Source organism: Schistocerca gregaria, chromosome 11, assembly GCF_023897955.1.
Source record: "Schistocerca gregaria isolate iqSchGreg1 chromosome 11, iqSchGreg1.2, whole genome shotgun sequence".
NCBI lineage: Eukaryota > Metazoa > Arthropoda > Insecta > Orthoptera > Acrididae > Schistocerca > Schistocerca gregaria.
Window position 1 is genome coordinate 148,255,245 of NC_064930.1, and position 22,144 is coordinate 148,277,388.

Genomic DNA, 22,144 nt, shown 5'->3' on the forward strand with positions numbered 1-22,144 from the left:
CTGAATGTGCATGCCGTCATATAATATGAAGGGCTTATTTCAATAGTGGTACAAGTCCATTACCTCCACTTTTCTGTCTATAATGCTTCTGAAATTAATAGATTAGATTTACTTTCATTCCAATTGATCCGTAGTGAGGAGGTCCTCCAGGATATGGAACGTGTCAGAAAAACAACAATACATGACAAATATTTACAACTAAAAAAAATATGCTAATGTGCCATTCCACAGGTCCCAAGTCGAATGATCATCATTTTTTAATTAACACTATATGAAAGAGTAATTTTACAAATACTAATGCACTGAATTTAAAATAAAAAGTTTTGTATTTATTTATAATGTAATAAACATGTAATACAACTACTATAATACTTACTTACAATGAACACCTTACTGCACTGAAATTATGCAAAAGTTATATTGTACTTATATACAAATCATTTGGTTTTACTGAGAAATTCATCAATGGAGTAGGAGTAGTTGGTCACCAGTAAATCCTTTAGGCTTCTCTTACACTGAATTTCATTGGTTGTTAAGCTTTTTATGGCTGCTGGCGAGTTATTGAAAATGTGTGTTCCTGAATAATGCACACCTTTTTGTACAAGACTAAGTGACTTTAAATCCTTGTGAAGACTATTCTTCTTTCTAGTATTGATTCCATGAATTGAGCTGTTGGTTTGAAAAAGTGTTATATTTTTAATGACAAATTTCATTAAGGAAAAAATGTACTGGGAAGCAGTAGTTAGTATCCCTAGTTCCCTAAACAGGCTTCCGCAGGATGTTCTCGAGTTCACACCACATATAACTCTTACTGCACGTTTTTGTGCCTGGAAAACTTAAGGTTGGCTTGATGAATTGCCCAAAAAAATAATCCCCTATGACATTATGGAATGAAAGTAAACATAGTATGCCAGGTTTTTCACTTTTATATCCCCTATGTCTGACAAAATTCGCATTGCAAACAGAGATTTGTTAAGACAGTTCAGCAGTTCTGTGGTGTGCTTTTCCCAGTTGAATTTATTATCAAGTTGTAATCCCAAGAATTTAACACTGTCCACTTCTTCTATCTGCTTGTCATCATATGTTAGACATATACTCGTGGGACACCCCTTAAGAGCTCTGAACTGCATGTAGTGTGTTTTTTCAAAGTTTAGTGACAAATAATTGGCTAGGAACCAGTGATTAATGTCCACAAATATTTTATTGGCTGACCTTTCTAAGACTACACTTGATTTGCTATTTACTGCAATGTTTGTATCATCAGCTAACAAAACGAACTTGGCATCTGGTAATGTTACTGATGAAAGGTCATTGATATACACAAGAAAAAGTAAGGGCCCTAAAATGGAACCTTGTGGGACCCCACATGTAATTAGTTCCCAGTTGGATGATGCCTGATACATGTCTCTTTCCTAATAACACCCTTTGTTTCCTGCCAGAGATAAAAGATTTGTACCATTTTGGAGCATTTCCTGTTGCACTATAATATTCTAATTTACTTGAAAGGATATTGTGATTTACACAGTCAAATGCCTTTGACAGATCACAAAATATACCAGTTGCCTGCAATTTTTTGTCTAATGAATTAAGCATATTTTCACTGTAAGTCTAGATAGCCTTCTCAATATCAGAACCTTTTAGAAATCCAAACTGTGACTTTGACAGTATGTTATTCGAGATAAGATGGTTATAAAGCTGACTTTACATTACTTTTTCGAAAAATTTTGAGAATGCTGGCAACAGTGAAATTGGACGGAAATTTGATGCTATTTCTTTATCTCCCTTGTTAAAGAATGGCTTAACTTCAGCATATTTCAGCCATACAGGAAATATTCCACTAATAAACGACTAGCTTCAAAGATAGCTTAATATGTTACTTAGCTCAGAATCACATTCTTTAATTAACTTTGTTGATTTTAAAGATTTTATGATAGACATTATTTCTGTTGGGGTAGTGAGGCTCAAATTCATATTATAGAAGTTACTTGAAATGGCTGATCTGAGGTATTCCATAGCAGCATCTATCGAACCTGACAATCCCATCTTTTCAGTAACAGTTATAAAATGTTTGTTAAAAAGTTCTGCAACACTATACACATCTGTCACCAATGTATCATTTACTCATAATGCTATTTGTTCCTCTTCATGTCTGGTTCTACCGGTCTCCTCCTTCACTATATCCCATATTGTCCTTATTTTGTTATCTGATATGACTATCTTTCCCTTGTAATATATCTGATTTTACATCCACATTACAGTCTTTAATATTTTACAGTGTTTCTTATAATGTGCTATAACATCAACATCTGAAACGTTTCGGATTGACAGATACAGTTTTCTTTTTGTTTTACAAGATACCCCTATTCCTCGAGTAATCCGTGGCTTCTTTGTAGACTTTGATCTAACCATGGTAAGTTTTGGGGGAAAGCAGTGTTCGAATAAGGTAAACACTTTATTAGCAAAAGTGTTATATTTTTCATTCGTGTCATGAGCACTGTAAACATCAGTTCAGTGAATGTCTCTGAGGAATGTCCTAAAATAATCAGTTATTGGCTTACTGGTTACCCTCTTGAGCTCAGATTTAACAGATTTTATATCCTGTTCAGTATTAACATTTAACAGAAGGAAGTGTATGTCATGGTCTGAGAGGCCATTGACTATTGGTTTTGTAATATAATTTTGTTCATTGGACTTTTCTATAAAGATATTATCAATGGCTGTTTGTGAGCAAGTGGCTATCCTAGTGGAGAACTTTACAGTGGGAATTAAATTGAGTGATAGTGTTACTAACTCAAGTAAGTTCTTATTGGGAGACTCTTTAAGAAAGTCTACATTGAAATCACCAGCAACCACTATTTCTTTGTTTTTGGTTGTTAAATGGGCCAGTACAGCTTCAAAGTGGTTTACAGACAGAGTAAAGTTACCTGCAGGTGCTCGATATACACTCAATATTATGAAGGATTTTTTGTGAAATTCTATTTCTGTTGCACATGCTTCCATATGCTGTTCTAGGCAAAATTTGTGAATGTCTATGTTCTTAAATTTATGACAGTTCCTGATGAATGTGGCAACTCCTCCTTTGTCCATTTTTGATCTACAAAATTGAGATGCTAACCTAAACACTGTAACACTTAAAAGTGGTCACATGATGTTCAGAGAAGCAGATTATGTCAGCTGGGTTTGAAGACTAATTCATCTATGCAGATAGTTAATTCATTAATTTTATCTCTCAGTCCTCGAATTTTCTGATGCAATAAAGATAGCTGACATTTCAGATTGACTGAGTTAAGATTGGGTAGAGTTAAAATATCTGCTGTCTGTTGATGATCCAAACAAACAGAATGAAAGGTTCATCTCTAGCCATAAACTTGAATATTTCAGGTATCTCAGATGCAGATTTTTCAGCGCTCATTTAACTTTAGGACTCTGTATCTCAAAATGAACAAAAGTGGACTTGTACCGTTATTGAAATAAGCCGTTCACTTGCACACACGGCACACCGATCTCGTGAGGCACAAGGCTCTCATAACGAAGTACGTACGTTGGTCAACAGATGGCACTAGGAAAAGAATGTTAACTGCGCTCTTAGTTGCTGCTTGCGACTTCTAGCCGCGACTTGTCACTGAAATCGCAGCTAATTCCATAGAATGACACCAAGTTTACAGAAAGCAGTACGAAATTTGGCCAACAGATGGTAAATGTGATATCCGTGACGTTTCAATCAGTGTGATTTGTAATAGATACGCGATTTCCTGCCCACCACTACTTGAAAGCTTTCAGTTTCATTTGGTTAGTGGGAGAGCGGAACGATAAATTAATGTTTTAATATTATGTAATTGCAATAAATGAAGTTTCCTCGGAATCTTAGCCAAATGGACGTCAACGGTTTTGTTTGTGCTTGGGATGGGGTGGTAATATAATGCGTGTGGGTTAATTACAGCCGATCACGAATTTCACAGAGCGCGTGAAAGGGATTTTCTGTTTGTTTTAATTGCGATCCCGGGTGACTGTTTGTAAATTGACGAACCCATCGAAGTATTGTCAAGAGAATTATTTTCACACATTCGATGAGTACTTTATGTACTCCATGTTATTGATGGTGTCAATCAGACGAGTGTCGGCAGGTTCAATGTTTGCGCGACTGTAATTATGTGTATGCCATCATTTCGCAATGATGTCATTAGTGTATTTTTGACTGAATAAAAATTAAATTCCTGAAGTTTTTTTCCAATTAATGCGACTCTGTAGGTCATAAGAGGAATAAAGGTTAATTTTGAAAATGTTTTGAGCTGTGATACATTGCGGCCATCTTTGTTCTGTCACCATAGTATTTGTATATGTAGTTGGCTGCGTCGGCTTTATTCATATGACAGGTCAATATTTTTAACTGTTGGTAAGTATTTTGCTTCCTGCAGACTGGTATATTGTTTGTCTTCAGTAGTTGATGCTATTAGTGTTTTACGAAATCATGATTTATGTCCAAACTGAATGTCGCAAGGATTTAATGAAGCATTTAAGGGTTTGCATATACGAAATTTCAATGACTGCAATGGAACATATTGCATTGTATGCACCTACACAGGATCTGTAATGGTAGTTTATTGTATGGCAGTGGACCGCTCGAGGATCGTATTAGAAAAATGGACTTGAAAATTTAAAGCGAGGGAAATGTACGTAATGTAAACAGATTATTTAGTAATGTCATTACGGTAATTCATCTGTAGGCAATTTTCGCCGTATAGATGCAGTCAGGGCATACAGTTTCAATTGTATTTATGCGTATATATAACTCAACACTGACGTATCTAGTTTAATCAATACTTAAATGTAATCGGCCTTATACAAATGCGTGATTTCTTTAACGTATGTTGGATGACGTTTCAAAAATGTCATATTACCACCTTGAACTGCTGGTAAACTGCGTTATTTACTCACCCAGTTTGTTGCTTGGCCTTCGTGAGGTAGGCCTACATAAAATCATGTTAGACGAAATGTAAAATGATGAATAACAATGCACTACTGTTTCATAACAGAAATAACTCAGCTAGATTGCGTGCTCATTCATCTTACAACTGTGATCGATGTTACGACCATTACAAAAAGTGTATAATTCATGATTTTATATTTCGCCTGACACGATGTTGTGAGCACTTCTATGAACCTGGTGATGGCCAGACTGAAACTGGTTGTGTAATAAAGTCTTGCATCAGGAGCTGAAGGTGATACTGACATTTCTTTTTTCACATTAAGAGCTATGGAGCCACCACCCCCTGAAAATAAGTTGGATGAGATAAAAACATGAAATTTAAGACTTTAATGTCGACACAAATTGACGCACTTATTTTCACAGTTTTGCCCTTCCACCGTTTCACTTTTGTAATGTACATCGTGCACCCATTAAACTTCTACCTCGCAATCTGTCAGCTTCACCTCGTCACGCCTTGTCTGTCTACGGTACTCGGAGCAAACAAAAAGATCGATCAGCAGCAGGATAATTTGTCTAAATCTTTCACAGTTAACTTGAGTGGCCTGTTATGCAGACAGTAACCATTCCTATTTCTCATATTCAAATTTTTGTGTGTGTATTTAAATGCACATTACTATATGCTTTTAAGCGCATACTATTGTTGCAAATATATGTAGTGAATGACAGTTATGATATTAAGCTCTCTATTTTTGCTGGATTATCTTAGGGTGGAATTTGTAACTCGTCTGACAGTCTTGTTTTGAAGCACAAGTGGGTCATTCCATGTTAAGTGGCCTAAATTTAGACAAGCTCCCCACTTGACCATCTCCAATTTTTATGAAATTTTTACAGGATGTACATGTAGACCTTACGTGAAGCATTGCCAAATTACAGCTTCATAAGTATTATGGTGGGGCCACCAGTCACCTTTTCGTGAAATGAATAAATGATCAATTTTGTTTTACTGTTGTTGATGATCTAAGAGACCTGCTGTGCTGAAACTTTGTGATCCTGTTCAACTTTTTGGGTACGGTATCTTAACTGTAAAGCAAAAGGTCAAACTATGGTAAATTCATCATAGTACGCTATCAAAGTGGCCCATAAATCTTGTCATACCAAATAAACTCACATTTATATTCCGTTAAAAAACTACATGTTTCAGTCTTTGCTATTTACGGTCCCCAAACCAAATATTTCAGTTCTTATTAATTCATTTGCTGAAATTTGTTACTAATAGCAATTACAGTTGATTCGAACAAGCTACAACATCTGTCCACTCTTGTTGCTGATGGAGCTGGAATGACAGATATAATATGTTGGTTTGGAATCCAACAAGCATCCTTCCTAGATGGCCAATAGAATGAATGTGCAGGTCCATTACGGTGCATGAAACTGACTGAAACATCATTTTCTTCTTCTGAAACTTCAGACGCATTGCCAGTCCACTATGTTCCGTCATATAGGGCTGTACGGGCAATGTATCGGCCCGGCTGTGAGGCTGTAATATTTCTGGACGAAGCTGTTGCTTGACTTTGGTCAACATCTGCCACGAAAAAATTTGTGTCGTTGGATGCTTTTCATTTAATGGCACAAAATGGTGATTCTTGTCCCTGATACTGTGCATCCATTTTTGAACTTTGCTTCCTGCTCAGTTTTTAATGTTTCAGTTCCTTCCTTTAAAACAAAAATTAATTGGATTCCTCTGATATTCTTTGTACAGTATTTAAACAAATCAGTTGGTGTCAAAATCTGCTCCTCAGGTGGTCTTTGAAGGTTTGCTCTTGCTGCCAGGCACTTTACAGTTCCTCCAATTTCATCACATGGAGATTTTCTGTGGCTTGTAGCAAAAAAGTTCCTAAGTCATTTTGATGGTGGCAGATTCTGAAAATTTTTGAAGTTATTGTACTGTGATGCTGACCCATCGCTGAAGTAGTAAATGTGTGTGATTTTTCCAAGGTGACACTTAAATCTACTATTAAATTCACTATAAAAGCAAGTACAGCAGTTGGATCACGTTTCAGGCTGTCGCTTATTATGCAGTAGCTGATGCTGCCAATGTCCAAGTTATTTCTGAAGTAAACGACAAATGGGTGAAAAGTTGCTTGGCTGTTATTCCAGTGAAAACCTTGAGCTGCATCTTGGACAATGAAGGAATAATTTTCAGCAAAGTCTATTAATATGTCAGTTCAGTTGGCTTACAGCTTTCTTTTATGCATTTTAGGTGCTTGCTCTGGTGCTTTGCAAACATAATGATAAGTGGAAAGTTTGTAAGTTTTTGAAATCAGATCTCGGAAATACGGGAAGCGTCCGATCCCGCCCGTCTGCTTTGACCAGTGAAGTTACAAATATGGCTAAAACGACGGTAAACCACAATTCCGATATGGCGCATATAAAGTTGGTACATACACATTACGAGGATGAAAATAAATTGAAAAACAAACAAACACGTACACTTCCCACAAAAAGCCTAATGACACTAATGGGACAAGCATGGAAAATGGGATGTTTTTGGGTGGGGGCAAACTAAATATAAACAAATTTAGGCACCCACCCCCATACAAAACGACGAAATAAAACCGACATCACAAAACTCCCCAAATACCCCTAAACACAATATCACATGGAATCTGACACTTCACTTGACCTATATAGCCCAACGGCAGCTCCAGATCCCATAAATTAGGATCAAACACTTCTCTTGCCCTATATAGCTCAAAAACATCTCCCGATACAGCCACACATAGGGATCGAACACTTCCCTTGACCTGCACACTGTTAATTTTATCCGTCATATCCATACCTGAACAAAAACAACAACCGATTAATGTTACTAAAATTACCACACAATGTAAAGGGAACAACACTAAATTAACCTTCAGACAAAATTGTTAACTCACTGAAACGAATTCCACTACAAACACAGCCAACATTCGAACAATTCTGGATAATGAGCAAAAGCAAACTGAGCCCATTACACAACACAAACAAAGACCCTGAACATGCCACCAGAGAGCAAGATAAACCACAACACAACATCTACAAACACGCCACACTCACAAACCAGACTCCGTGCCGTCATGACGTCACACACGACAGCACCCTTACGTCACGGGTCAAACCTGACACGTGGGATCGAACGCTTCTGTCGACCCCAGATCTTCAATAAAATTCTCGGTGGTCATCTGCTCGGTTTCTAATGTATCTTTATCAGTGTGCACACCACCCCAACTCAATCACAGCATCTGGATCACTGTCTTCAACACTACTTTCTAACAACTGTTCCAGTAGTTCTTTTCCCAGACAGATTTCACAGTGATGAAGCTTGCAGTCTTTGAATTCCACATTGTGCACTGTTTTAGCTATCGGACTCTTATTATCTTCTTTAATTGGAGTGCTTGCAAGCATCAGTTTCACATTTTGGTGTAAGATGCAAACAGAAACTGAATGGGTTCCTGCAGCACCCACAGTGATGCACCATTTTGAATTCGATTCGCAAAATTTGGAAAATCCAATTTCGGGCCCGTGCTGAAGTTGATGAGCAGCAAACAGTTCTTTAGATTTATTCAGAAGGTATTTTTGCATCAAAACTTTCATTCCTTCTATTCTAATTGATACAGTCTTCTTTTTTTACCTGGACAAATTTGGCTAAATTCTTCATTCTGAAAAAATGTTACCCATCTTTCTTTTACGGCATCTTTAATTTTCTTGTCACACTTATTTTTTGGCAGAGCTAATACACCATTTTCTGCCTCTAACTTCCTGGCTGCTTTTACCACCCTCTCTGAAACACCCAGCCTTGCAACGACAACACGTCAGTTGCAACATACTCTCGGACGATCGGCTGACTGGGCGCAGAAGAGTGGTTTCAAGTTTTCCCCCGTTCTCGTTTGATTTTAACCTTTCCCGAGTTGAGGATGAGGGACATTATTCTTACTTTTACATCTACATCTACATCTACATGCCTGCTCTGCAATTCACATTTAAGTGCTTGGCAGAGGGTTCATCGAACCACAATCATACTATCTCTCTACTATTCCACTCCCGAACAGCGAGCGGGAAAAACGAACACCTAAACCTTTCTGTTAGAGCTCTGATTTCTCTTATTTTATTTTGATGATCATTCCTACCTATGTAGGTTGGGCTCAACAAAATATTTTCGCATTCGGAAGAGAAACTTGGTGACTGAAATTTCGTAAAAAGGTCTTGCCGCGACGAAAAACGTCTATGCTGTAATGACTTCCATCCCAACTCGTGTATCATATCTGCCACACTCTCTCCCCTATAACGTGATGATACAAAACGAGCTGCCCTTTTTTGCACCCTTTCGATGTCCTCCGTCAATCCCACCTGGTAAGGATCCCACACCGTGCAGCAATATTCTAACAGAGGACGAACGAGTGTAGTGTAAGCTGTCTCTTTAGTGGACTTGTTGCATCTTCTAAGTGTCCTGCCAATGAAACGCAACCTTTGGCTCGCCTTCCCGACAATATTATCTATGTGGTCCTTCCAACTGAAGTTGTTCGTAATTTTAACACCCAGGTACTAAGTTGAATTGACAGCCTCGAGAATTGTACTATTTATCGAGTAATCAAATTCCAACGGAGTTCTTTTGGAACTCGTGTGGATCATCTCATACTTTTCGTTATTTAGCGTCAACTGCCACCTGACAGACCGTACAGCAATCTTTTCTAAATCGCTTTGCAACCAATACTGGTCTTCGGATGACCTTACTAGATGGTAAATTACAGCATCATCTGCGAACAACCTAAGAGAACTGCTCAGATTGTCACCCAGGTCATTTATATAGATCAGGAACAGCAGAGGTCCCAGGACGCTTCCCTGGGGAACACCTGATATCACTTCAGTTTTACTCGATGATTTGCCGTCTATTACTACGAACTGCGACCTTCCTGACAGGAAATCACGAATCCAGTCGCACAACTGAGACGATACCCCATAGCGCCGCAGCTTGATTAGAAGTCGCTTGTGAGGAACGGTGTCAAAAGCTTTCCGGAAATCTAGAAATATGGAATCAACTTGAGATCCCCTGTTGGTAGCGGCCATTACTTTGTGCGAATAAAGAGCTAGCTGCGTTGCACAAGAGCGATGTTTTCTGAAGCCATGCTGATTACGTGTCAATAGATCGTTCCCTTCGAGGTGATTCATAATGTTTGAATACAGTATATGCTCCAAAACCCTACTGCAAACCGACTTCAATGATATAGGTCTGTAGTTAAATGGATTACTCCTACTACCCTTCTTGAACACTGGTGCGACCTGCGCAATTTTCCAATCTGTAGGTACAGATCTATCGGTGAGCGAGTGGTTGTATATGAGTGCTAAGTAGGGAGCTATAGTATCAGCGTAATCTGAAAGGAACCTAATCGGTATACAATCTGGACCTGAAGACTTGCCCGTATCAAGCGATTTGAGTTGCTTCGCAACCCCTAAGGTATCTACTTCTAAGAAACTCATGCTAGCAGATGTTCGTGTTTCAAATTCTGGAACATTCCATTCGTCTTCCCTGGCGAAGGAATTTCGGAAATAACTCCGCTTTAGCGGCACAGTCGTCGATAACAGTACCATCGGCACTGCGCAGCGAAGGTATTGACTGCGTCTTGTCGCTTGTGTACTTTACATACGACCAGAATTTCTTCGGATTTTCTACCAAATTTCGAGACAATGTTTCGTCTTGGAACCTATTAAAGGCATCTCGCATCGAAGTACGTGCCAAATTTCACGCGTCTGTAAATTTTAGCCCATCTTCGGGATTTCGCGTTCTTCTGAACTTTGCATGCTTTTTCCGTTGCCTCTGCAACAGCGTTCGGACCTTTTTTGTGTACCACGGGGGATCCTTTCCATCTCTTACCAATTTATGAGGTATGAGTATCTCAATTGCTGTTGCTACTATATCTTTGAATTTGAGCCACATCTCGTCTACATTCGCATAGTCAGTTCGGAAGGAATGGAAATTGTCTTTTAGGAAGGCTTCTAGTGACACTTTATCCGCTTTTTTAAATAAAATTATTTTGCGTTTGTTTCTGATGGATTTGGAAGAAATGGTATTGAGCCTAGCTACAACGACCTTGTGATCACTAATCCCTGTATCAGTCATGATGCTCTCTATCAGCTCTGGATTGTTTGTGGCTAACAGGTCAAGCTGTAAGATTTCTGGTGCTCATTTTTGACTCGAAGCTTACATGGTTACCTCACCATAAAGACCTGAACCGATGGTCACATACGGCTTTAAGTATTTAAGTACTTGTCCGCTCCAGTTTTACGGGGCATTTGTGCGATCTCGGCTCGATTGTGAGTGCACAGTGTGTGGGTCTGCGAGGCCTTCTTACTTAAAGATGTCGGACGTTGTGCACTGTGAAGGGCTTCGGTCGGCCACTGGGGCATTCAAACTAGCCCCGTACCGAGCCTCTGTGCAGAGGCCGGTGAACCGCCACTTCGTATGCGGCGCCGGCTACTCGCGGTGCGCCGGCCGTATAAAACTTTGTCCACGCCGTACACACCTGCGTACCGTACTGTTGCTCAGTGTCCTCTGTCACAGCTCTGTCTGTGACGCTGCCCTGTGGGATTCGCGCACGGGATTGCCTCGCCGCGATGTCTGTGGTTGGTCTTCGCGTTTTACGTCACGGTCGGAGCAGATTTCCACCTCGGCTCCTTCGGCGACCCAAGTGTGTTTTAGATTTGACTACTCTTAAGAAAGATAGCACACCAGATTTTAGATTTCAATCTGTTTTTTAACATTTTAGAGGTGTATCACAGTTTCACCATCGTTTACACCGGTGGCTCCAAACGGGAGAATTTTCGTGGCTGTTCTGTGGTGTTCCCCGATCACTTTACCCAGATTCGCCTCCCTGCCGAATTTACCGTTTTTGCAGCAGAGCTGCACGCGATTCCGAAGGCACCAAAGCGGACGAATCGTATTCGGGGCAATCGAGTTCTTCTGTGCTTCTGCCGGGGTCCTGGTCACTTCGGGATATGGGGCAATGAACAGGCCGATCGGGCTGCCGAGGAGGCCCGCAGAGAGCAGGATGTGGTCCGGTGTCCCATCCCCTTGCAGTCAGTCATCGCTGCACTCCACAGGAAGTGCACAGAGTTGTGGGAGGACGAATGGCTGGCGGTGACCGCCAATAAATTGCGGCCGATAAAGTCGACCACTCGGCCGTGGCGTTCCTCCTGCCGGTTGCTCGGGCGGGAACGAGTGGCCCTCACACGTCTTCGGATCGGGCACTGTTCTCTCACACGTAGCTTTCCATTACGGCGGGAGGATCTCCCGTTTTATGATGCTTGTGGGGTGCACATCTCTGTCCGGCACATTTTAACAGACTGCATTTTATACCGTGATGCGAGGGCAGAAGCACAAATTGATGGGGATCTGCCTCGTGTTTAAGCTAACGATGAGACGTGTGTGTCTAGGGTTTTAAAGTTTTGCGATGTGTCTGGACACTGGCCTAAACTTTTAGGCTGGAGGTTTGAGAGTATTGCAGAGTGGCCGGCTGCTCCCTGTTTTTCCTTGCGGTCAGCCAGCCACTTCCATCTGCTGCATTGTTTTAGCTCCCTCTACCACTTTCTTCCTGTGTTGTCCGTGTTTCACTGCTGATGCCCTGCTTCGTCCGACGATTCGGTGTGGGTAGGCACGTATTTTTCAAAGCATATTACCTGTGTTTTATGTTCTGTTTTATATTACTGTTCTCAGTTTTTTTTTCCTGACACCCATCTGACTATGTTACTGAACGGACGCTGGAGACCTCGCTGTCCCTCTACTACTACTACTACTCTGAAACACCCAATTCTTGCATTGTCTCTTTTATAGTCCAGCTTTGTGGTACTAATGTCAGTATTTGCAGTTTTCCAGGCTACCTTGACAATTGCAACTTCTGTTTCAATTCTTCAATCAGCTGCTTATAACCTTCACAGTCACGACATGTCTTGCTTGTACTAGGTGTTTGAAGACCTTTTGGGGAAATCCTCCAGCACCGGCAATGTTATTCGCGATTGGCTCTCGAGCTTCGCATATTTTTCGTTTTCCGTAACCTTTCACATCCCCTTTTGATACTCTTTAAAATTTTAGAGCGGCCACCCCAAAATCATTTAGACTTGAATCGATTGATACTTCTGGATATGCTTGATCTTCTGACTGCTTTGAAGTTGACTGATTTTTCTGCTTTCTTTGCTAAAAATTGTTTTCTGCAAGTTGGACAGATCTTCTGTTCAGGTTTCACATTGCTGTTAGTCACAGATTGTAATGGTTTTGCTGTTTCCATATTGACAATCTGTAAACCCTTTTTAACAGAACGGTTCTTTGCACCAAAAGTATTACAATATCTCTCTAGAAAGTCATATTTGTCCACAAGTATTGCTTTGTTATGACAACATATTTGTGCATTTCCGGTAAGGCATATCTCGCTTCATTGCTTTATTAATTCCTGTTGCTCTACTGAAAATTCTTTGATCGGAATGAAGCCTTGTCGATGTGTGTGTGCTTCCAGATGACATGCAGAATTATCTGCAAGGCCAATTACATACGGTACTGAAACCTCGTGGATATCCATTACACTACAATTAAATTTATGCTTCCAATTGCCGTTTGTTTCAATATTAAATAAAGTAGAAGTAGTGTATATTTCCAACTGAAAATTATTAAACAATCATAGATAATGGTAACTTCCTTGAGAATACAACAGAAAAAATTAAATAACCTGATAAACATTTCTAGAGTATCACACCATACCTTGAAATAATGTTCACTTGCCGAAAAAAGATGTTTATCCATTAATGACGACACACTTTACATAATTTCAAAAGGCACACACAACATCTGAACACTCTTCACCACACAACACTGTGCTTCAGATTGATTGCTGCAGCATGTTACCAAACTCCATTGTTGACACTAAACTGGTCTGTCTCCAAAATAAAAACAACTTTTTCTCATCAGACAAGGTGAGCTCAGTCAAATAACTAAGTTATTATTTGAGCAATCTGGATGCCTTTTGCAGAGCTTTATGACATGCTGACAGGTTGCAGATAACTAAAGTATCAGCTTCAGAAAGTTATTCTTTCAGTAGATACAAGGCAATAAAGTATAGTCAAGATTTATGAGCCACTTTGATAGCTAGCACACTATGATGAATTTACCATAGTTTGGCCTTTTGTACTACAACTAAGCTGATGTACCCAAAAAGTTGAACAGGATCACAAAGTTGATCATTCATTCATTTCGGTCGCAATGTCAAAAAACGAGCCTTTACGAAAAGGTGGCTAGTGGCCCAACCGTACTACCTACGAATTTGTAATTTGGCATTGCTTCGTGTAAGGTCTGTGCGTCCATCCCGTAAAAATTTCATCGAGACTGGGGACCCTTCGGCCACTTGATGTGGAATGACCCCTTAACTTTTTTACTGGTATATGCATACATGCTACATTTCTTTGGACTGTAATGCAATATAAGTGGGAGTAGACTAGGTCGTAGTATATTAACTGCGTGTCTGTCTATACTGTTCCAAATAGCTCTTGCATGAAAAATGTGTCAAGGGTTTATCAAAAATAACATCCAGGAATTAGTAATTCCCAGTTCACCCCCGGTAGCTGAGTGGTCAGCGTGACGGACTGTCAATCCTGAGGGCCCGGGTTCGATTCCCGGCCGGGTCCCAGATTTTCTCCACTCGGGGACTGGGTGTCGTGTTGTCCTAATCGTCAGCGAGTGGCCGAAGTGTCGTCAAATCGAAAGACTTGCACCGGGCGAGCGGTCTACCTGACCTGAGGCCCTAGTCACACGACGTTACTATAGCAATTCCCTATTTCACTGAGATCTGAGTTACGTAATTCTAGTCATTCATTGTTAGTGTTTGTAGTTTTATTTGCTTGTAATTGTATCTAATCTAATCTTATTTGCACTTACAAAGAAGTTGTTTTGGGATTACTGGAGACGGGGATACCATCTGTCAGCTATGACCAATAATGTCATCACAGTGCCGAATACCCCTGTTTCGAGCATATCCGACGTGTCAACCAAAACGTAGATCGTAATGCCTGCAAATACAAATGCTATGCAGACTAAAGCCAATTAAATTAGTGGGACAACCGTGGGAAAAGGTTTTGTGTGGGTACAAACTAAAAATTCAGTAATAATAAAACACCATTCAAGACCAGGCACAAGCAAAAAACGAAACAATCTAAACTGCCAAAAAAAAAAAACTAACAAAACTATACTAAACACACCATAAGATAATGGTATCCCAATCTCCAGTTCTGCTATGTAGCTCAACCCTAGAGTGAAAGTGCAGTTGCAGTGTCAGTGGCTCTTCTGTTGCATACTGCAGTTGTCAACAGTATGCATGGTGAATGATAGGAAGTGAACATGATGAGTGACGAGTCGGATAGAACAAAGAAACTCATGAGAAAATAATTTTGAATAGTCTTTGTGATTGGATCAGTGTTTATTAATGATAGTCACATGTTTGATATATTAAAAAAAAAACATTGATCCACATACCTTCTCCCACGATTTAAATAAAAAGTGATCCACTCACTCAGTGGTGCGCACAATATAACCATTGTGCTACCGTGTAATTTCACACACTTTGGCACATCGTGATGACTGCAGAACACCAAATGACACAATAACATTCCTCACTAACACATCGGCACCACATAATTAAACTGCTAGAACACACCAGCTTTTCATACACTGTATCGTCTACAACATTATTTCACTTCCAATCTGAAACACCCACAATACGACTCGATAATCTCACACAAAACCTAACATCACGGCACAAGTATGTCGACGGTCAGAGCAGATGGGTGGTAACTCACAACCAGTATGCCCACTGATATATTTATAAACCTGCCTCGGATTCTCAGAGATGCTCGATTCCAGGTCTTCTGCTGGGTCACTTTTTCCTGTGACTGAAGTATCGTACACAAACCCGCCCGCACAGCCGTGCACGTTAAAGTACCGCTTCCGGGATGGGGAGGTGTACTGGCCCCAGATCGAATCTGCCTGTCGGATTAATGACGAGGAGCGGTGTGTCGGTCAGCCTTGGTCCTGGATGTGGTTTTTAGGTGGTTCCTCACATCCCACCTAGGCTACAACTGATGCTTCGGGTACAAGAAACTTTATTGGCTGTAAGTTGCAGTGTTTGTTTATGGAGTTCCACTTATTTTATGCTTTACTTCTACACACTGCTATCTGTTTTCCACAAACGATGATATGTCAGCTGCTGTTCCCCTGATACTGTAAGTTTAGTTTGTGTATTTGTCTGTAGTGACACGCACAATCGGTGCCTTTGAAAGGTCCCGAAAAACTATACAGGCTATTTTTTGCTCATCTAATGCCCCAATAACATAAGCTACAATGTTAGCTGTGACTGTAATGGTAGCCTCACATCTTCTAAAGCCGTGCTGTGCCTCTTCTCTATAAAAAGCAATATTGTATTTTATTCTGTTCCTCTTATACATTTTGCAGATAATCTGATCATATTGTACACAAAGCATGTCGGCTGTTCTCTTATGATCTACATAATTGCTTAATTCTCTAATGTTATTTTTTGAAGCACAGTTTTCGGTTGAGCACAGTTACATTAAATTGTTTTTCTTATGATGTACCACCACTTAGTGTCTAAATTTCCTGGGCATTAAACATTCACACTGTTCAAATGATCATCCCATTATTCATAAATTCCTCTATTGAATCGTAGCATTTTTCCACCAGAAGATTGTTTAGTTTCCTCTTCAGTCAACCTGTCTCCATGTCCAGTTTTTATTATAAATTTTCATTCTCATGTACTGGTTTTGTGTGTGTGTGTGTGTGTGTGTGTGTGTGTGTGTGTGTGTGTGTGTGTGTGTGTTTGTTTTTGGATTTTTCAGGTGGTTTTTTGGAAGCATGAAATCTCCTTTGTGTCCAGTGTTGTAGGCTTGTTTGAAATGATTTTCTGCAGTTAATCTAACTGTTGCCACCTCCTAGCAAAAGTTGCAGTATGTGCACACATGCTATTCACTCAAAGAAAGTGTGCATCCTAAAATTATTTCCTTCGCTCACGTATGTAAAGTTTATGACTTAGCACGACAGTCAGGCATGACAACTTGCAACAGATGGAATAGAAATTCACCAAATTATGTACTATGATCACATTTAATGCTTACATTGGCAGTGACATTCAAAGCAGATTACTTTGAACACTACTGAATGCTCGTTGTCTGTTGGAAAATGCTTGATGTATGTGCAGAGAACAAGCCTTAAGGGGACCATAGCCTGCCTATCTAACCCATGTTAATTTGGGTAAGTATTTGACCCTTTTCTGAAAAAAACTATTTGATGCAGGACCTTAATATTTTTACTGTATGTTACATGATGCTAATAGTCAACTGTACTAAAATCTACTTTATCTTTTATAGTTTTTAAGAAATACTTTTTAAATTTATTAACAAAAAATATTAAGTTTTCTCTGCAGAAAATAATTTTTTGTGAACTTCCTAATGGGGTAATATTAATGAGTGTAGTACCAGAGGTGGCTTTTTATGTTATGTAGAGTCTCTGAAAATTTCATTCATTTATCTATGATAGTTTCTGATACAATGAGCATATGTATTGAAAATTTTAGTTTGTGGGAAATTCACTTAAAAGAAAAAACTTTTGAAATTTGTTACTTACAGTTAATTAAAACTGTCCTGCTGCATATGATGGCCCTTCTTTGGCCTCTAGCAGGTCTTTCAGCTTCTTTTTCACCTTCCTGGATGTCCGTCATGCTTTCTTGGCCATATTAGATCCAGACCTGTCTGCATTGGCTATCCTCATTTTATCGCAATGTTGCAGCTCAGTAATCATATTTTTGCTAGGATTAATTTCCAGCTTTTTCAGTACCCAACACTTCCCAATATTACCACAGTTGAATGTAATAACAGCATCATGAACTCCTAGTTTCATTGTGTGCATGCCTTCAAAATACAGTTTTAGGAAGGCAGTTCCAAATTGTGCTGTTGAAACATTCATTTGGATTCTGTGTCTGACCATGCAGACATTTCCTTAGAAGGTCAGGACAAGCCAAGTCTCTGAAAATAAATTTAATTGCTGTAATAACAGCGACAGGAAGGGAATTCTGGTGAGAATAAGGTTCTCCAGTTGCCTGAGCCCTGTTGTATTTGCACCATGAATTTTCTCCTGATGGACACAATCCATGACATGGCTTATCAGTAGAGGACTTATGGAAGAATATTGCCCAAACATCTCTTTTCATTGCCTCCAGGTTTTCCTTATTTCTCCTAATTGCCTGCCCCTTGAACAAAACTAACCGCATGTTTGAAAACATGTTGTTTACAAACAGCAGAAACAAAAGAATACTGACTGTTGCACTACAAGTATAGCCAACACACTCTGGAGCAAAAAAAACACCCCTAACATACAATGTAGGGGATATAAAGATTTAAAATATATGCAGAAAAGTGGGTGAGGCACATGAACACACAGATAGGAAAATGCTCGAAAAAAAATTTGTTTAAGCAAAATCATTTTCATAGTACTTAAATAAAACGTTGTTGTTGTTGTCTTCAGTCCTGAGACTGGTTTGATGCAGCTCTGCATGCTACTCTGTCCTGTGCAAGCTTCTTCATTTCCCCGTACCTACTGCAACGTACATCCTTCTGAATCTGCTTAGTGTATTCATCTCTTAATAAAACCGTAATCTATCGAAATATGATGAAAACCGAAAATCAATTTTTTTCGACCTGAACCACGGTGTGGTCCCCTTAACTTGACCGCCATTGTTCGCTGCTCCAACTACAGCTGGGAATTACTGTTACAAACAATGATCTGCAATACGAACAACACACACACGTGTAATATTTTTATGTTCTTGAAAATTGGTCTACAGGATGTTTTTAGAGAGGTATTACACATATTTCTAATGATTCGTCTTTGAAGTAGCAGGATTCATGATGTGACATGAATTCCCCCAAAAAATTAAACCATATCTAATGATGGCTTCAGAAGTTACTGCTGTACACACCACTTCCTTACTGCAGATAGTATGCACATTGCAAAAACAAGGCTGTCTAATTTAGTAGCTAAATAATCTGTGTGTTTGCCAGCTTATATTTTTGTCAAAGTCTAGTCCCAAGGATTTGATGGACTGAACTGCTCCCAGAACTTGATTTTTATGTAAGTTACCGATGTCACTGATCCGTGAATGTTTGGTTTTAAATTGTGTAGAGAGTCTTTGAGATGTTAAGTTTAAGATTGTCCTATTGAATCTGTGCACTTAGATTATTTAGTGTGTTTGACACTGTTCCGAATTTCTCTCCCATTTTCTTACTGAATAAGTAATGCGGTATTGTTGGCAAATGTGATTGGTTGGACAGGTAACTCATTTCTGTAAGAGGAACGAGATTGCTTTTAAGTATGCTAGATAATTATTGGCCATAATTGTAATACCCTGTTAATGTATTTTATTTGAAAGTTAAGCATAATATGGATCTAGTTTCCTAAGGAAGTTACAAACATTGTATTATAAAAGTATGGAAAAACATTCTGAAAGTAGAAATGCAATGAAAAGCTCCAAGTGCCGCAGTTCAGTACTCAGCAAAAATATTGTAAAAGTTTATTCCGATTTTATAAAGCAGCATATGGTCATTGTCTGTCAGGTGCTGCATCATTTCAATCAAATATTTCTTCTTTTCTCTGCAGATGTGGCTTGTACATCCAGGGCAGGTAGTTCCAGGTTTTCGACATCCTGCACTCGTTCAACTTTTCTCAGAATAGGAATGTCTTCCCAAGCTTCTCCTGGTCTTAACTGCATGTGCCTTATGTTTGTCTAATCATAGCCATTGTACTTTAAATATTTTTAGAGTGCTGTGTTTGTACAATATGCTGCTATCTAGGAATTTAAGAAATCAGATTACTTTATTTTACTGACGATAAATGGTATCGTGCTCTTTACGTCTTCTGGAACAATACATTTGTCATCTCAGGAATTAATATTCTGTCCAGTTATTGTAAGTGTAAGTTAGTGATTAATAATGGGACTTACCTCCTGTGCTGTGTGAGCTTTTGCAGGATTACATTTATTACATTGACTTTTTCCTCATTGCTGTGACAGTTCTTTCTCCTTAATTCATCTTTCCTGTCCACTCAAACTGTTACAAACATCCACTGTCTCTTTCATTTTATCTAGCACAGAGGAGTAAATGCATAGACCGTAGGGCCTGTCATATGTTAACAGCAGTAGCTGTTAAACCCATACCAGCTGTTGATTGCATTTCGTACTACTTTTTCAATGTTGCAGCGAGCTTTTTATATGTTATTGGGTTTGAAATGTTCCACTTCACACTAAACTTCAAAATTCCCTTATTATGGCACTTGGAGCCTTTTATTTAAATTCTTCAGTCTGCAGTATCAGATTATATTCGATAGTGCTTGTTCCATAGATCATGAATACAACACTTCGTAATGATGTGGAACGTGTCAGGTTAATAAAAGGTGTCTATACAAGATATTACATTACACAAAATATTACACGACACTTAATATTTTAATTTTAATTTTAATTTTTTTTTTTGTGGGAGTTGGGGAAATTACCCACTTACTATATCCGAAAATTCATCTAACGGGTAGGATGGGTTCCCATTAAGAAATTGTTTTAATTTCCTTTTAAATGCTATATGGCTATCTGCCAGACTTTTGATGCTATTAGGTAAGTGACCAAAGACTTTTGTGGCAGCATAATTTACCCCCTTCTGAGCCAAAGTTAGATTTAACCTTGCGTAGTGAAGATAATCCTTTCTCCTAGTGTTGTAGCCATGTACACTGCTATTACTTTTGAATTTGTTCGGATTGTTAATAACAAATTTCATAAGTGAATATATATATATTGTGAGGCTACAGTGAAGATCCCTAGCTCTTTAAATAAGTGTCTGCAGGATGATCTTGGATGAGCTCCAGCAATTATTCTGATTACACGCTTTTGTGCAATGAACTCTCTTTTACTCAATGATGAGTTACCCCAGAATATGATATCATACGAAAGCAGAGAATGAAAATAGGCATGGTAAGCTAATTTACCGAGATGTATATCGCCAAAATTTGCAATGCCCCTTATAGTGTAAGTAGCTGAACTCGAACATTTCAGCAGATCCTCAGTGACGGATTTTATTTATTTATTTTTTTTAACCATAAGTTAGATGTTACGATTTCCTTTTGCTTCCTGTTTTTCAAATAATTCCTGAGCCGTTGCTCAGTGCTTTAAGTTATGCTTTGTCTGTCTATTTTAAGCAGCATCGTGGAGTAATTCACTGTATTGAATGTTTTTGTGAGATTGCTGAAGGTGCCGACCAGTCAACTGCTTTTGTCTAGTGATGAGGTGGTTTTTGTTCCAATGAATCTATTAACTACCTACAAGGTGCTTTTGTCTTTTTGGAATATGAAATAGCTGTTAAGAATAATGTCATGTTTTGAGGGAAAATGAAATGGATAAGACCGGGATGATAGAGATAAGATGGTAATTTCCCATGTCCTCTTTTAATACTTTTTTGTGTAGTGGTTTTACCTCTGCATACCAGTGCTTAAGTACACCAAGGAGTTCGGCTTGTTCAAATGACTGATTATTAAATATAGAGGGCGTGCTGTCTTATCATACACAGTTTTAGTTACCTGGATATTTGATTCCTTTTTTCAACGTTTTTGTTTTTTGACAACGTCTTCAGTCGAAACTACAAAATGTCACAAGGGGGCCCACTATTTTGGTCTAGGCCAAAGAAATTCTTGCTGTAATAATGTCTATTAGATTTCGCTGGGTTTATAATAAATTTATTGAAGATTGACATATTTAAATGGGGTTCACAATAGTGTAGTTATTTCATTTATTTTTTGTGCCATAGACTTATTTTTATGTCCTAAAATCAACTTACTTGACATTCTTTTGGCAGCTGGTAGCTTTAAGAATTTAATTTAACTTTGGAATGTTTCATATGGTTAATCGTCATGGTTTTTGTGTTTCAGCTCTTTATGTAGCTTTTGTGTGCTTGAACTAGATATTCTTAACCCTGGAGTAATCCTGTGTAGTTTACTTTGACTTTTCTTTGCCAGGTACTATGTGGTTGTAATTCATTTAATAACTCTAGAAAACTTTTTAGAAGTTAATCAAAGTTATTGGTGCTTGAAAACACTATTAT

At 38.9% G+C, this 22,144-nt stretch overlaps 1 protein-coding gene across 11 annotated transcripts in view; it reads left to right on the plus strand.

The window, feature by feature from the left end:
* The window catches only part of LOC126294986 (zinc finger protein 45-like), a 92,617-nt gene that overhangs the window by 1,776 nt on the left and 68,697 nt on the right, over positions 1 to 22,144 (plus strand). For 3 of the 11 annotated variants that reach the window (XM_049987222.1, XM_049987231.1, XM_049987230.1), the window contains exons 1-2: positions 3,707 to 4,393; positions 15,861 to 16,108. The exons of 1 other annotated variant lie outside the window; for it this stretch is intronic. The gene's annotated coding sequence lies outside the window, so the exon portion shown is untranslated. 7 more of the 11 variants (XM_049987226.1, XR_007552374.1, XM_049987225.1 and 4 more) reach the window with 7 other exon arrangements.